The following is an 18,404-nucleotide window of genomic DNA, read 5'->3' as shown; positions in this document are numbered from 1 at the left end:
AAATTTGCAGCTGTGTGTTCAGCCCCATCAATCTTTCTGCCAAGTATGCAACTGGCCAGAGAGAGACTGGTGTGGGAGGCGGCAGATGGCTGGCTGTGCACAAACACAGGCTTCCCACTCCACAGAACCAGTCTCCCTAAGCTTTGTGCATGCAAACATACTATAGGGCCCTGTGTGTCCGCCAAAGAACAGACTACACCAATGAAGGAAAGCCAACTGAAGGGCTATCTTTCACAAGAAAACAAGAACAGCAACACAAAGCTGCACAAACCTTCTTCTTTCCTCAAACTGAGACGTTGGAAGAGCCTGCTGAATCTACACAGAATCTGCCCCCCCTTGCCTAGGCCATCACTATGCTTCAGATGCAAGTTCACTCCTGGTCCACTCGCCTCAGTGGTCAGGCATAGGTTTGTGGAACACTCAAAAGGAGAGGAGGGGTCTGAAGGAACCTAGACTCGGGATCCAAGGAACTTGGGATTCTCAAAGCGAAAACAAAATCTTCCTGGAGATTCTCTATAGAGGTTTGTAGCAGGAGAAGGGCGCGGACACACTGGTGGTTCCTGTGATCGTCCTGTAGGTGGCTAGAAGCACATCCAAGGTTAGCTTGCATTAAGGGAAGACTGAAGTCTCAGGCTGAGGTAAGTTTAACCCAAGGCTGAAGGAGCAACAGATGAGTGTTACAACCACAGGATTCTAGGATCTGCTGCTGCTGAAGGGAAGGAAATCTATCAACAGGGGGGGGGCTAATTTTCACTCTAACACTCCTAGGCCCCCAGACAAACTGGCTTTTTCTATCGATACAAAAAGTTGCTCAGAACTTCCCACAACTGGCCCTGTGTTATGGCTCAGTGGGTAGAAATACTTGTTGAGTCTAATCCCGGGAACCAAATCAAAGGAAGGAAGCGACTCCCAAAAGTGGTCCCCTGACATCTGCACACGTGCTCTAGCAAGAAAGTTTGGGTGTGACCACAAACACACAAACCAACCAAGAAATAGTTTAACATTTTTATGTGGATGTGGCAGAGGGATCAGGAAATATATTCTCAACACACACATTGACCCACACAAGATCCGTCTTCCTCTCTAATTTCTTTCTCATAGGAATCTTTTATACAACTACCTTTTTGGTCTAAAAAAAAAAAAACCCATATATTTATTGTTGGGAGCTATAGATCCCGGGCCCCTTGATTTTCTTTGCCTGCCTCAGATTCTTGCCTGCAGCTGCTCTAAGCAGGAGGCCCGCAGCTGAAAAATCCCAAGAGCTGGGCGTGGCTAAGGAGCCCTATATAAGGTGTCTCTGAGCACAATAAAGTTTGGCATTCTTGTATTAAGGATTACCTGTGTCCTGCCCCCCCATGTCTCTCCGTGTGTCTCCGTCACTGTATTTTTAAATCTCCAGGTGTAGTTCCCGGCTCACGTAAGGGTGCTACAGGACTGTCTGTGTTCGGATTTTTACAATTTATTAACTGATTAAGACCCAGTACTTAAACTTTTTTCTGTAATTACGGTTAAGTGTTCAGTGCTGAACACTTACTATTAACAAAAATTAACATAACAGAAAATTTAAAAGATCAATTAGACAAGGTGCAGAATAGTAAGGCTGCTCATCAGATCATTATTCGATAGCTTGATTTTCAAAACTACAAAGTATTTCCTGTATGATTTCATTCACAAGGGGTAAGTTGCAGTGTATTGCTGACATTTTCTGATCTCCAGGTGCCCTGCCCCTGTGCCCGCCAAAGCCTTGACCCCTCCCCGGAGGAGGGGAAAGGCAACCAGCCAAACCTTGACCCCTCCCCCGAGAGGGCAAGATAGTCCGTCAAAACCTTGACCACTCCCCCAAACTGTTCCCCCCCCCCCCATCCTTTAACTCGGCTCGGCTCATTGTCATTTAGCTTGATTGGGATTTTTGCATCGACAGAGAGCTTGCGTTAGGAAAATTTCCTAACACGGGTGAATTCTATTCTCTTTATTGCCTGTTTTTTATCCACCATGATGGTGTGCCAATATGGACCAAGAGCAAACCTGCGTTAGAAGGTGTGAGGAGAGTGGTAAGCATAAGTGGGCACAGTCGAGACACAGAGCAGCGCCACAATCTACCTGGTGATTGCGGCAGGGCGATTTTATGAAAATATCTTTTCTATTCAACAAGACTGAAACTTTTGCTAGACTTCATAGCCAAGAAAATAATACATTTGGGGTCACTTGAGACTTAAAACTGCTTTTCTTAGGTGTACCCCTCCTGTTTGTCTGACCCGCCTTAAAGAGAACAATGTAACAACCAGCCTTACTTGCCTTGGGTTTCCCACGCAATGACCGTTTACACCTTAAACCAATGCATAGCTTTAATCCTAAATTACGTACTTTTACAGGTCCCTGACCCAGAGAAAGCAATACATGAGTGTATATATACTGTTAGGATAATAATTTCCTGAACACAGCCAACAGGTCAAAGGTGGCCTTATAAAACAAATACTCCATAAATGCTGGAGACAGCATATTTTATATATTACTTGATAATACTTTTACTGTTATGTTTGCTTTTCTGAGTGCTTCTGGGCTGGAGTCGTCAGTAAATGGCTTTTCCCTATGAAACCCTGTTAAAGATGGCTGTCAAATAGCCTTCATTCTTTGCCTATGTGACACTTTCTGTGCTGCTCAATAGAGAGCAAAGCCGTTGTTAGGGACAGGGCAAACATGGAACAGGCATGAGGCATACGATACACAGATTACAAACAAGTTAGAAATGACAGGCTACGGACGGACGATACCGGGAGAGAAGTGGAGAATTCTAACTTGGACTCACCCTTAAGTCAAACTAACCCGAGGAGAAATCTGAGATTTCATTCTTTCGTGTGATGCAGATGCAATTTGGTGTCGAGTGTGGGGAATCTCTAATGAAGGATGATCCTGGGTCCGAAGCCAGATCGACCCTAGACTAGTTTGGCTTCTGGCTCCCACTACCTCGTTACATAACCAGAGTCTGGGACTCAATTCTTTTATCCCCAACAAGAAAATACAGCTAATATCCAGCTCCTGGGTTCTGACAAAAGCTGGGAGACATAATACATATTAGGCAACTCTCGCAGCTCCTAGCACAATGCCAGCGAAAACAGTCTCCTTTCCCTCCTCACACAACGCACCAGATCCAGAGCTCATTCTGTGCTCGCTCTCCAGGACCGCTCCCACGCCTTCAGTGTTTACTGCGAGAGCTAAACCACGGCAATGTTAGGCAGGACCAAACTGTCGTTATGTAAGAAGAAAGTGATTAATTTGTAGGCTCACCCTGGAAAACAGACTTTATTATGGATATTCAAATAGGTTTCCAGGAAAATCTCCTGGACAGCCCATTTCAATTTGGCCTTGTTATTTCCATTTTGTACAAAGTGACTGAAATTAGCCGTGTTGGATACACAGCCAGGGGCTGCGGAGACATGTTCTTGTACAGGCTGTCCACAGGATACTGAGCAGAGTATCCAGACGGTGGAAGTAAGCAGCTACCCCTGCTCAGAGCTACTAGGGTAAATGGAAGTGCCAGGCAGACACAAAGGCACCCAGGGAGGGGTTCAGTTTATCCCTGCTCTCTGCTTTCCCACATTCAGTCCTCCCCAGCCAGCGGCCCCACCGACCAATAGTCTCAGTGACCAGTGATGACAAAGCCTTGGGAAGACTTTTATGTCATAAACTTCTCTTGTGGACACACTCCGGTATCACCATGAATGAAGGACAGGTTTGGAGGGTGAAGATTTGGGATCTATAAGATACCGAAGTGTTGGGGCCGCTACAGAAATATGGAAGAGGTATTAGAAAAGCAAGGGACAGTCCCAGCTGCAGAGATGCCTGTCGGCCAGGACTTGTGAGCTAAGTGCAGCACTGCTGGATTTTTTCCGGTTTGCTCCTTTGCTCTTCTTCTTTTCTACGACCTGCCAGCCTTGTGAGCATAGAGGCACCTCAGGCCCACCCAGACCCTCTGATGAGATGCAAACAGGCACTTGGTGCCTAGATTGGAGAGAGGCCGAGAGCCGGAACTAACAGTGTAGCAGTTGGTATCCAAAGGTAGGTATAAAAACGGAAGCCCGGGGCCAATGAGATGGCTCACTGAATTAAGGCTCTTGCCTTGTAAACCTGATGGCCTGAGTTTGATCCCCAGCCGGATCCAGACTCTTGAAAGCTGTCCTCTAACATCTAGACACAATGTCATGGTGTACACACACACACACACACACACAAACACACACATACCACACCTGGTCCACTTTCCTTAAGCTATTTCTTTTCAGATAATTTTTTTCTCTCACATGTTTCTACGAGACCAGGAACTCCTAAAAGTCCAGAGTTTGAGACATACATGTCCGTGTTTCATACATGAACTGTAGCCCAGGATACCAGCTTTCACACACAGCACTGGAAGACAAAGCCTCCCCTGGCCCAGCAAAAGCAGGGGACAGTCACACACCTCTGGGATGGCAAAGATAATGCCTATGTCTGGAACTGATGAATCTGGTTCTACAAAGTAGAATTTGATCCCACAAGCCCTAGGCTAGGAACATGTGCATAGCCTCTCCGTGTGGATCACAATGCGCTTAAGGCCCTGTGGTCTCCACGGTGGTCATACAGCTGGCCATGTATGGCCATTACAAAGAAAGCTTTATCCTTCGAGACGCAGAGGGTTCTGGGGCCTCTCCTTATCCAGATGACACTCTGCATTCTCCTTGGCTCAAGAGGGATCCTATTTAAAGCCCTGCTCAGTGGACTTCTCATCCATCAGACAGCACAAACTCCTGCCAAAATTGAGTGGACACAGATCTAGGTACGGAGAGGGGCAGGGAACGTTAATATTTTTTTCTGCAATGGAGAAACATCCACAGTTTGAAACTGAAGATCAAGCTGGTAATATTTTTAACCTGAAAGTCTCCCACTTTCCTGAGCATGTGCGGAGGATATTTTCCTTGTCTCTAAAAAGCCTGTGCGGTTTAAGATAAAGAGGGCCCCATGGAACCTTCCCAGGCTGCAAGAGCACAGTTGCCCGCTGGCAGCCTCCTTGGTGTGGTGCCTCCAACAAGAACGAGGTTTTACACTGGGCATGCGTGCAGGCCAGGTTTCCCGAATGCCACAGAGCCCAGCTGTTAAGATTCAAAGCAAGCAGGCAGAGGGCATGAGCAATGTCTGGCTTTGGAAGACTCTTAGGAAGTGGGGGCAGCTCCTCTGCTTGGCTCACTCAGTGTGAATTTTGACATTCAAGGGGAGCTTCAAAATTTTCAGATGCATGTGTAGCTGATACTCTGCAAACCAGAAGCCCAGCCGCTTTCACCTCGTATTTTAGAAAAAGAAACTATAGAGCATGGCCTTCAAGAGAAATTGGAGGTGTGACAAGAACATTGCCCGTTGTCCAACAATACAATGTCCATGCCCGTTGTCCAACAATACAATGCCCATGCAGCGTCACGCCCACCTCAGGGACTCTGGGATGGTCTTCTCTGTCTTGGCTGCATAGGCAAACCACCCAGCAGTTTCTAATCAGTGCTGGTGCTGGAGGCCTGGGTGAGGTAGGGGGGGACGGGATGGACCAGACTCGCCCCATCTGCATAAATGCGAAGTTCCCCCTGGTGCTGCTGATGCTTGGTAGAAGTTAAAAACCCTGGGCTGGGCATTCCTTCAAGGTTGTCTGTGTTTATGCTCGCTTTAAACAAGAAGATTATGTTCAAGGCCAGTACCCTGAATGGAATTCGTGGCATTTGAAGAGCTGGAATTCACTAGTTACTTGGCCTTGAAGGACTCAGTTGAATCTTCAGAAAGTTTTCCTTTTTTAAAGTAGGGCTTCCCTGTGTAACCCCTGATAGCTTTGAACTCAAAGCCTTCCTGTGTGTTGGGGTCCCAGACGTGAACCACCACACTTTGCCTGAGTTTTCACTTCTTATGTGTAAAACAGAGTACACATAGCTCTATTTGGGGAAGTAGAACATCCTCTGATGTTATAAGAAAAAACCCAAGGCACTGTTACTATTAAAATCCAGGTGAAGACAACACAAAGCTACCACAGTCCGGGCGATCAGTTCTCGGGATGAGCCTGATAGTGGACGTAAGGTGAGGTCGAAGGATGAAAAGAGGATGAACTAAGTTTTCAGGGGTTCGGCACCAGAGCTGGCCTGTTTCAAACCTTTCACTCAGCATCCTGGTCAGGAGTGAGCGAACTCAACTCCTGGATAAGTAGTTCTGCTCCTGGGACCTCAGTTTCATTACCGTTGTGACGAATGGATTAAAACTAGGTGCAGCGGCTCATGGCTATAATCCCAGTATTTAGGAGACTGATGCAGGATGATTGCCACGGAGACTGAGACCAGCCTGAGCTAGACAGTCATTTCCAGACCAGTCTGAACTACAGACTACACCCTTTTCTCAAAAAAAAAAAAAAAACCCTAAATAAAATAAAACAACAATATCCACAAAACAATCATAGTGCCAGAAGATGCTATGTAGGTGGTTGGGAGAGAGGAATAAAAAAAAAAAAAAATCAATGAACCAGCAATGAACCCTAGGCACTTCAATTATGTGGCTTAGCAAAACTGACATAGTGTTGAACCGCTCTCTCTCTCTCTCTCTCTCTCTCTCTCTCTCTCTCTCTCTACACACACACACACACACACACACACGCACGCACGCACGCACACACACACGCACACACACATATTTACATTCATAGACAGTTACCATGCTAAGTCTTAATCAAAGACAGTGAACGGTGATGAAGACAGAGACTCGTGACCGCACACAATGCTGGGACTAAATGACAGATGAATGCTTGGGCCAAAACAAGACATTTATACCATTCCCTCAAACATTTAGGGAGCACTGCGGCTCTCCCACAATGCACGTAAGAGTCAGAAGAAAAGGAAGGACTGTGAAATGTCAACTCCAGGGAAAGCCACTGCCACGGCGAACCTGAACCCGGAGCAGCTGAGGATGCCAAAGAACTGACTGAAACTGTGAAGAGCAGTTGGAGAGATGGCTCAGCAGTTAGAGCACTTGCTGCTCTTGCAGAGGACTGGAGTTTGGTACTAATTATCCATGCTGAGCAGCTTACAAACACCTGTAACTCCAACTCTAGAGGCTCTGACACTGTCTTCAGTCCTCTAGGGAAACCCACATGTCCATGTGCACACAAACAGACACATGCACGCACACATATACACAGACATACACAAAATGTATCTTTTTCTTCTTTTGAAGTTGGACGGTGGTGGCGAGCATCTTTAATCCCAGCACTTAAGAGGCAGAAACAGAGACACGTAGATCTCTGTGAGTTCAGAGCCAGCCTGATATACAGTGCTAGTTTCGGGACAGACAGACAGGGATGCAAAAAAAAAAAAATGCACTTTGCTTGTTTGTTTGTTTTGAAACAGGTCTCTCTATTTAGCCCTAGCTGGCCTAGAACTTGATACATAGGTTGGCCTCAAATTACCTCTGCCTCTTGGGTGCTAGGATTAAAGATGGCAAAAAAGAAAAAAAGAATAAAAAAGAAAGAGAAAAAAAGGAAAGCATTTTCTAAAAAAAAAAAAAATTATAAACAAACAGGTTAGAAACTTCTAACCTATTACTATTTATTTTAATAAATAAACTAGAAGATTTTTTTCCTTAATGATCTATGCTCTTTTGGATGATGCATCAACAATATGAGACTGTACAAGGGTGACTTATATATTCAAACTGTTCTTTCTGTACTCTGTAGCTTTGTGTAGATGCTCAGACAAGCAGAGGATCACAAAATAATGCTGAGAGCTAGAGAAATCTTTTAAATTCTAAGCTCTGCTTACTGGGAATAGAGATCACAGTCTGGAAACTCAGATATATATCTATATCTATATCTATATCTATATCTATATCTATATCTATATCTATATCTATATCTATATCTATATCTATATATATATGAATGGATTTCACACATGTTTTTACAAAATGATTGTTGCTTCAGCGTATCTACATTTACAGAAGCACACAGTGCAGAAGCCTTGTTAACAGCTAAGGACTCAGCTGAGCTGATGTCTAGTAAGTTGTCTTCACTTCTAGGAACTCAGTATGGCTTGAAGATGACCTAACAAGCCCAGTAAGTCTGCAGCAGCTGGATGGGAGTCTACATTTGCTTGGCTCCCTAGCAACTTGGAAGCGTGTCCATTCTGACCTCAAGTTCCATAGCAGTACTGTTAGGAAGTTATGGTTATGGGTGGGGCTGGAGGATAGACAGGGAAGAGGATGAAATTTTAGGGCAAAAGAAGACAAGAATTGATATGGGATTCTGCCAGAGCAGAGCCGGGATCATGATCAGAAAAAAATACAGAGGGAAGAAAAAGCAGATGCTGTAGCCAGTGCCGAGGCTTGGCAAATGCTTTCTACCAAGTCTGAGGACCTACATGTGACTGATAGAATGAAGCACAATTAATAAAAACTCAGATAGAGAAACTGGGGTCCAAACTGAAGATCCGAAAAGCAAAACAGCCAGCCATTGGCTCTTACCTTGATCTCAGTCCAAAAATGGCGATCCTGCCTTCAGGACTCACGGAATTAGACTGTGTCTGAGAGCTGTTGCTTTCTGTTTTATAATCCTCTCTAGGGCTGGGATTGAAGGTGTGCACCACTGGGATTAAAGGCATGCACTGCCCAATTTCTATGGCAACTAATGTGACTACTGGGATTAAAGGTGTGTGTCACCACCGGTCTGCATGGCTGACCAGTGGGGTTATTTTACTCTCAGATTTTCAGGCAAGTTTTATTTACTAAAATACAAATGAAATTCCACTACAGATAGGACCCACATGGTAGGAGAGAAGCCTGCAAGTTGTTTGCTGACATCCACACTTGTGCTGTGGGATGCGCAAGTACACACACACACATGCATACACACACAAACATACTATATAAATGCAAAAGAGCCTCAGAGATTAAAAACCAAACAGATGCTGAAGTTGTGGGTGAAATAAGCAGAGCTTATTTAGACATCCACACTCAAGTGAGCAGGATCTACACTCACTCTCCTAGGCACTAGATACAGTTCATGTTTTTGGGGTATCACCAGGGAGACCAGCTACATTTGAAGTATCATATATATGCCAGCAGATTTAGGCTGCTCCAATCCTTGGGATACAGTATGCTTCTTCATTTCCTGGGCTCAGTCCTTTCAATTTTAAACTTTTTATTACTATGAATGTATCACTTCTCTAGAATGCTATTATCAGTGTTATGTTCTTGAAGAATATAGCTGCACAGTGTGAGTCAATGCATTGACTTCAAGAATATCTTCTGCTGCTGGCCCCAAGAACATCTAAGCCCTTTGGCTCACATATACCTTCGTTTGAGATAATAATTTCCAGAGATGCTTAATAACCACAAAAGCGGGACTGGAGAGATGGCTCAGAGGTTAAGAGCATTGCCTGCTCTTCCAAAGGTCCTGAGTTCAATTCCCAGCAACCACATGGTGGCTCACAACCATCTGCAATGAGGTCTGGTGCCCTCTTCTGGCCTTCAGGCATACACACAGACATAATATTGTATACATAATAAATAAATAAATAAATAAATAAATAAATAAATAAATAAAATAACCACAAAAGCACAGGATCTAGACCTATGCAAATATGAATTCATATAGCCCTAACTTGCACATCATTTTCTCCATTTGTAAAAAGAGAAGCGCATATATATATATATGTGTGTGTGTGTATATATATATATATATATATATATATATATCACTGGACTATTACTAAAAACAATAGTAGAGACAATGCAAATGGCTTTGATGGTTCTTAGAACTTAATTCATTGAACTTATTGAAAAGGTGGGATTAGATTCCAATCATTAAATTTAAAGACAGCTATTTTAGTGATGTCTCTTAGGTTTAATGCTGTCTGCAACTTGTGCCTCCGACTGGAACATTACCTGGGCACCTGGTGCTATGCTTCAATTACTTTAGAAAAATAAAAATGGGGTTTGTTCCCTTAACACGCAGTCTGAGGACATCTGAAACTGAAGGGAAAAGACAGCAGCAAATGTGGCCTTCAGACACTTGGCCTGAGAAACTGGGTGGGTGGTGATGATTTCTGCTGAGACCAACGGGACTGGAGGAGAATCAGGAATTCGCAAAACAAAGCATTCAATCAACTCATTACCCATTCCTCCTGCTCCAGCCAGCTGACCCTCTGCCAGACCAATGTTTTCATCACTTGCCCCCTCAGCCTGTCCTTGGGAGACCATAGCTGTCACTGTAATGCTGACAAGATTCCATTTCATCTGGGAGACCGTACGCTGTCACTGTAATACTGACAAGATTCCATTTCATCTGGCACACACACACAAAAAAGGTGGGGGTAGAATGAAGAGAATGAGGCACAAGGCAAAATGAGACTCAACAATATAGTCTTCGTTGTTCAACTCTGAAGACTTCTGAAATGTGCACTCTTCCTGTGTTTTAGAACCTGAAGCTTTCAGGCAGTAAGCTTCCTGCCAAATTCATGCATCATAAATTGCCAATGAATGTGTACTAATAACTAATGGTGCATTAGTGACATCATATGTTGCTAAGCATTTGGAAATTATTAATCTCTGGCTCATCACTAGACCTACAACCCTGAGGGTAGGGACCTTGAGTGGCTTTAAGCACAAATGGACTCCAGGACCTGCCTCTATAGGCATTCTATAATGTATACAGAACATGTGTGCACTGTAGGTAGCAGGCAGTCTATAATGTGTACAGAACATGTGTGCACTGTAGGTAGCAGGCATTCTATAATGTGTGCAGAACGTGTGTGCACTGTAGGTAGCAGGCATTCCATAATGTGTACAGAACGTGTGTGCACTGTAGGTAGCAGGCATTCTATAATGTGTACAGAATGTGTGTGCACTGTAGGTAGCGGGCATTCCATAATGTGTAAAGAATGTGCATGCAGCTTTTGGAACTGTCCATTCCCCCTTCTTTAACTGAGCCCCCTTTTTCTTGGACACATGGCTACTACATTCACTTTTTAGGGCTTTTATAAGAAAACCAGGATGACTTAAGACAACAGGAACATTTGTCTCATAGATCCAGATGCTAAGAGTATAAAACCAACCCATGACCATCTTCCCTCTCAATACTCAGAACTCTTCCCCAAATCTTCCAGTCTTTTTCTAGTCTTGGGGATGTGGAGATAAGAGTCCAGGATTGAAGCAAGCTTCAGATTTACTTACACACTGGGTAGGACTGGTTCCCTCTTAGAGACCTACCAACATATTCATATTGAGGGGAAAGAGGGAGGGGTTAACATGTCTACCATCGTTGGGGGAGGGTCTGCCTATGTGACCTCCCTCTCCAACCCTGAGGAAGGTACCATATATATGCCTTCAGCAGGCACAAGTCAAAGAGAAGTGAAATCATTTGCCCGAAGTCATCAAGGATTGGCTCTAAAAACCTAACCAATGACAAAAATCCCCAGTGGTTGCCTCTGGTGAGGAACTGACAGAAGAGAGGCATTGGGAACTTGGAAGACAGACATGTCTCATGATCTGAATGACAGAGCAAGCCTACCAAACCATATAATGAAAGTTGTGCATTTTACTGTATGAAGATATGACTCGAGTACAAACTCTGTATGAAATGCTTGAGTTTTCTTTCTTGGGTTCCTGTGCTCTTTTGTGGTGGGAGGGGGTCAGAGTCCTTCAGAGTTGAGAAAGCGTGTTTTAGGACACATAAAATTGACCTCGCTCTTAAGAACAGAGCATGCATTGTGCACACTTTAGAACCAACAGACAAAGCAGGCTGTGGATCCCTGGCATCCACATGGCCCAGACTAGAAAATGTCTTAGGGGTGATAATTAACGTAGGCAAAGAAACATGGCCCTACCCTAGCCTAACGGCTCATTGCATGCCACCACCTCCCAATTTCCCACATACTTCAGCCCACTCATGACTTTCATTCCTGTCTTCCAAGACAACGTGCTCCCTTTTGGGGTCTATTTTAGGGACTGCGCACCCCCACCCAAACACACACACGTAAATCTATTATCTTTTCTCACCACCATTCAATTTATTTTGCCTTTCCACGAGACTGATGGTGTATACACCTTTCCATGAGACTGATGATGGTGTACACACCTTTCCACAAGACTGATGGTGTACACACCTTTCCACAAGACTGATGGTGTACACACCTTTCCATGAGACTGATGGTGTACACACCTTTCCACAAGACTGATGGTGTACACACCTTTCCACAAGACTGATGGTGTACACACCATTCCATGTACTTACTGGCCATTCATTCCTGATTTTTACAGTTTATTTTCAGAGCATTTTCTTACTTTTTTATGCTGTTATTTGTCTTTTTTGAGTTATGACCTTTTAAAACTTGTTCCTGACACAGGGTTCACACAGTTCAGACTCACACTGAACTCGCTGAATACCCAAGAATGACTTTCAACTCTTGATCTTCCTGCCTCTACTTCCCAAATGCTGGGATTATAGGCATGCTCCACCATGCCCAGGTGACCTATAAGAATCCTTTGTGTATGTCTTCGTTATGTTTTAATTTCTATTCTCTCATTATTTAAGAAACTGTATTACAGTGTCCAATAGACACGACTTACAAGAGGGAGGGTTTATTTTGGCTCAGGAATTCTGAAAGTTCAGTCCATGGTCACTTGGACCCATGACCCAACATCACTGCAATGGGAATATGGGGCAAAGGTAAACAACTTACTTCCTCGATGACTCAGAAGCTGAGAAAAGGAAAGTCCATGCTCTGAAGATACCATCTCTGACACTCATGTATGAATACAGGGCACAGATGGACAATTACCTGATTTGAATTCATTCTTTAGACCTGGGCTCAATTCTCCTTTCCTCAGGGAAGCACTCCCTCTCAGCTTCCTTCCCCTTGTAAAAAGTACAAGCACTTCCTTCTCCTTCACCGTCAACCTCCTGGAGAGATGTCATTATATGTGTGTAACATATATGCAGTTATATTATATGTATATGTAATTATATATTCATTCCAGGATAGCTTGCCTAATGTCTCCTTTGCTCAGCTGTAAATCCCATGATGGCCCAGCGTAACAACTAGAACATGGTGACAATCAGTACTTATTGACCAAAAACCAAATATGGACTTGAGAGCTCTTCAGAGCCCAGAGTAGTTTTCCCCCCCATCTGCTTTGACGGTCATTCTACAACCATCACTTGCTAATTAACATGGCTGACCGGGCAGGAAACTGGTCTCTCTTGGTATGAGAGGAAAATTCCATGCAACACAGAGGGCTGTCATGGGAAGGGAGGACCAATGAGTAGGATTTTAAAACTGTTTTCTCTGGGTGAAAGGAAGGTTTCTACAGTGTGGGAGGAGGCAATGCCACTCATTCCTTCTTGTGACTCAGGTGGCTGTTTCTAAATAAACATACAAAGAAACAAGGCAACAGAGGAATGAGGCACGGTAAGCCAACATCCATCAATTCATCCCGGCAGGAAACAAGAAAAGAAGCCAGGAGTCTAGAAATGCCTGTGAGACTTGGCACAGGGCATCATGAACACTTGGGGGCTGGTTCTCACAAAATCTAATTATTCCCACCAGAAAAAAAAAGAAAAGAAAAAATCCTTTTCAGAAAAGACCACAGACTCCCTTGTCCTGTATTTATAGGCCTCAAGGCTGGATGGTTTGCTCTAACAAGGGCTTGGTTAAACTGACAAAAGGGAGTGTTTGGGGGGCGTCCCCTTGGGTGAGCCTGGAAGATCTAGCTCTGGTCCAAGTGAGGGGCTGGTGCCAAGACCAAGTTATTTATTTGATCTTCTTCAAGTCAATTCAGGTGAGCACGTGGCCATTCATATTCAATCACTCTCTCTTTCTCTGGTTTTTGGAAAGAAGTTCTTTTCTGTGTAGCCCCAGCTGTCCTGGAACTCACTCTTTAGACCAGGCTGGCTTTGAACTCATAGAGATCCACCTGCCTCTGCCTCTTGAGTGCTGGGATTAAAGGCATGCACCACTATACCCGGCTATAGCATGTAACCATTCTAACAATGTGCTTTGAATAGAATATAAATTCCCCTCTGTAGAGGCCATAAAATATCACCCATCCATTAGGACGCCGCCACACATTGGATGACTTGATGGGATTTGTCATCTACTGTGCTCTGCTGCCAAGGTTTGCATTTCTTGAAATAATACCATGGTCTCAACCCTGGGAAGACAGAGGTGGAATAATGAGTTCTAGGCTGCATAAATAATGGGATTCTGGCCAGCCTGGGGTAGATAGTAAGACTTTGTCTTGAAATAACACTAGCAGCAGCAACAACCATCATCACCACCATCACCACCAGCATAGTAAGTTAAATCTAGTCCTGACACTTACACGTTGGGTCCTTACTTCCTGACTTGTAAAGTACAGAGCCTGTTTCCATGTATTTTCATAAGAGGTTGGAAAAATAAAAGAGATCATGGCTATAAAATATCTGAAGGCATGATGCAGATGTTCAGTACATGAGTTCTCTGACACCTTTTTTAGAAATACCACTGGATCTGCCAATAAATTTGCTTCAAGCAGTTGTTAAATGCCAGGGATTATCTTAGATACTGGAACTACCATTATTTAGACTGAGAATAAATAATTCATGGGCTGGGTATTTGTGCTAAACATATAAATACATGTCTTCAGTTTCTGATTATACAGAAAATAAAGTATTATGGGTTGAATATTTGTGCCCTGCTCCCAAAATGCCTATGCTGAATTTCCATCCTTCAGTGGGATGGTATCGGTAGGCGGGGCCTATGGGAAGTAGTTAGGTCATGCAAGCATCCTCATGGATAGTATAAGCATTTTCATAACAAGTGAGAGGAGAGCTTGTTCTTGCAAAAAAAAGAAAAGAAAAGAAAGAAAGAAAAAAGACACTGATCCATAAACCAAGAAACAGACCCCCTACTACATACAGGATGGGTCAGCACCTTGACATCAGACTTTCAAAACAACAGCATGCTGTTAAAACAACCCAGTCTCTGAGATCTTTGTTATTGCCTGAGATGGCGGAAACAGTGGAGCTGTACAATAAAGAGTAACTACGGAATGAAAGGGGAGAAATCTCACAGCGTAGTTTAACTGAGAAGCTAGCATTCCTATCTAAGACTCGGAAGACAACAGTGGATCCAGGCTGCTTACCCAGGGCAGGAATACACCTAGTGTTTGGAAGTTACAGAGAAAGCCAGTGGGGCTGGGAGGAACACAGGGCAGGGGATAAGGTTCTGATGGGCAGGGCCCAGACCAAGGACTCTCTGGCTACATCTGGCGTTTAACAGGAAGCCATTAGTGCACGTTAAGTGCCAGAGCTCCTTAATTAGATTTCCTTAAGGGCCAGACATGGAGCCATCAAGCGGTATTTGAGAAATGGAAATACTTCAACTCAGCTTGCACCAAGGATGCCTACAAAATGATCATAAATTCATCGGGGTCTAGAACCAGGGTTAGATGCGATGTGACAGCCAAGGAGTGGAATGTGACATAAAGCCAGTGTCTGCAGCATACTCTTTAGACTGTGGTCTACTAAACAGCACAGAAGAAAGAACCGGCTTCCTCATGAAAGTGGCAGAAAATGGTAAAAGAAGTAGGGCCGGATGTGTGGTTTGGTTGATAGAATGCTTACCTAGAATTCACAAAGCAACTCCTAAATTGAGAATGGGTTCTCCCAAACCAGAACCCCTGTGACCCCAGGACTGAGTGTGGGTGCTAACGGAAGTAGTAGATCAAGGTCATCTTTGGCTACATAGCAAGTTCAAAGCCAGGCTGAGTATCATCAGACCCTGTTTCAGGAAAGAAGAAAGAAAGGAGGAGGAGGGGGAAAACCTTTACAAACTTGGAGTAGCTCCATATTCAAAGATGCTGGCTAGAAAGATCGTGAAGTATTCACCGAGGAAACAAGAGCCCACTGTCATCAGCCTGGGGCCTGTCCCAGCCTCATACTGGTGGCCCATAGCCTAAAGCATTCTGATCCCCATAAGAAGGTGAAATAAAGGCAGAGAGAGCTGGTAAACACCAAAAACTTCTGAGAAGACCTCTGCTCTAAGCAATTGAAGCAGTAAAACCCTGTAGCCTCAGAGACAGAGAGAACTCTCCTGCAGGGGAAAGTCATGATGGCTAGATGGAGGGCTTCCTTTCCATAAACAGAAAGAGACAAAGTCAAACACAGTGACATAAGGGGTATTAGTATTCTCTAGTTGCTGCGGTCACCTTCCTAACAGACACCACTTACTGGACAGTATGCTGAATTGAGCTCAAAGTTTCCTTAGTCCAGGACTCAGGGGAAGGCAGGGAGGGAGGACTGTGAGGCACTGCCACCATCTACAGGGCAAAGGACCAGGAGGTAGAGGCTGCAGCTGGAACCAGGGGAGGAGTTAACCTTTAAAGGCCCTCGTTTGGTACCTGGCGAATTTTTTCCTAGCCATCAATCCTGACCTTCTACCACGACTCCAAGCTGAGAAGCTAGAGTCCAGAACATCTCAGATCCAAACCAGAACATAAGGTGATTGTGGCATTCAGTGTAGAGAGGGCCAGTAAAGTTAAGATGGTCGCTTTTTATCTGGGGCCAGGGATACGGCTCAGTTCTAGAGCGCTTGCCTACCTTGTAAGGGGTCCTGGGTTGAACCCCAGCTCCCTGTAAACCACAACCGAGCAGGACTGCAATCTCAGCACTGGGGAAGGTCAAGAGTTCAAGGCCACCCTTGGCTACCTAGAGTTCACGGTGGGGCACAAGAGACCCTGTCACAAGCAAACCAAAAAAGAGAGCTAGCAAAGTGGCCCGGCAGATAATATCCTTTGCCGTATAGCAGAAGACCAGAGTTCAGGTCACCCGCATAAAGGATCTATGTGTTTCACGTGCCTATCATCCTGGCACTGAGGGAGCAGAGACAAGAGGATCCCTGGGGTTTACTAGCTGCTATCCTTGATGGAAAATGGGAGAAATTCAGCCAAAAGGGACTATTGTAAAGAGTGAGAGAGGAAGGTACCCAACGCCCTCCTCTGGTACACACCCATACACACAGCAAGATACCACCCGAACACACACACACTGCCTGAGTTTCTTTTTCGGTTGTGATATAAAAAAAAAAACCATCCGGACAAAAGCAATTTAGGAAGACAGAGATTATTTTGGCTTATAGTCCCGGGTTATAGTTCATAGAAGGAAGAGCTGCAGGGAGCTTGTACTGCTCCGGGGCTACATGAGAACCGTCATAAACCTCCAGAGGAGACAGGACTATGAACCAAATCAACTATTAGCTTATAAAAACAGGAGAAAGTTAGGCCAGTAACTCTTCAGGCCCATAAAGAGTTGGCTAATTAACTAGTTGTCAATGCCCAGGAGAGTGATTTGACGGTTAATTCCAAGAGAAGGACTGAAAGCAATTAAGTTCCCAGTCAGCTTGGCTAGCTGGGCAGAGCAAGGTCTTCAGCTGCCACGTGAATCCACTGCTTTCCTCCTCAAAGGAAATGTGTTTTAAGCCAAGTCCTTCTTCAAGTGAAGAGGTACATGCTCAGAATTGAAGGAGCGTGCCAGACATAATTTATACTGGGTAGTCATTGTGGAAGTAAAATATAAAATCCTTCTTTGAGCCAAAAGTTCCTTAGGAAATGAAAATCTCAGTCTCAGCTGGGAAACAAGGGCTTGTTCTTCGGAACGCAAGGCAACTCTCTCACTGAGCTCCTTGGGTTCTGTATCCATTTGTAGGAAGGGACCCTAACCTTAGCTACTTTAGCCAAGGAGGCTGGCAGCATTTGGAGCACAGGACCTAATGAGAAGTGGTCTTCAAATGGGGGATGGGGAGAGTCAGACAATTATTCTAGAACAGGGATATACTGCTCTCTGCTTCTGGGGGCCATGCTTAGCTGCCTACTCCCCGTTTAAAGGTGTGCAAACCAATGCCAGAGTCACAGGCTGGACTCCAGACAGGTGGCGATCTACACGTTGCCACTGCTGCCCGGGTTTACAGCACCAGGCAAGGATACGATGGGGGAGAATGGAAGCATTGAAAGGATGTGTGGGAGGATGGTGGAACTTTCACATCTTTTGTTTGTTTTTGTTTTTCGAGACAGGGTTTCTTTGTAGCTTTGGGGCCTGTCCTGGAACCAGCTCTGTAGAGCAGGTTGGCCCTGAACTCTCAGAGATCCGCCTGCCTCTGCCTCCTGAGTGCTGGGATTAAAGGCGTGCGCCACCACCTCCCGGCCTTTCCAATCTTTGAAATCTTCTCATCATCCAAATTCAACATCCTCTGTGAAATGTTTGTAGAGGACGGAACAAAACTGTGCTGGATAAAGATGCTTGAAACAGAAAATCACATCTGTGGGTAATACAATGGGTTACAGATTTAAGCAGGGACCAAGTGAGGAGGACCAGGGGAAGA

General features: G+C 44.6%; 1 protein-coding gene across 1 annotated transcript in view; it reads right to left on the bottom strand.

The window, feature by feature from the left end:
• Deptor (DEP domain containing MTOR interacting protein) overlaps positions 1-18,404 on the bottom strand; it is a 129,820-nt gene that overhangs the window by 11,962 nt on the left and 99,454 nt on the right. The window lies entirely within an intron of this gene.

This window comes from Arvicola amphibius, chromosome 9 (genome assembly GCF_903992535.2).
Source record: "Arvicola amphibius chromosome 9, mArvAmp1.2, whole genome shotgun sequence".
Taxonomy (NCBI): domain Eukaryota; kingdom Metazoa; phylum Chordata; class Mammalia; order Rodentia; family Cricetidae; genus Arvicola; species Arvicola amphibius.
Note: the sequence above shows the minus strand (reverse complement) of the source record. Positions and strands in the feature narration are given on the sequence as shown.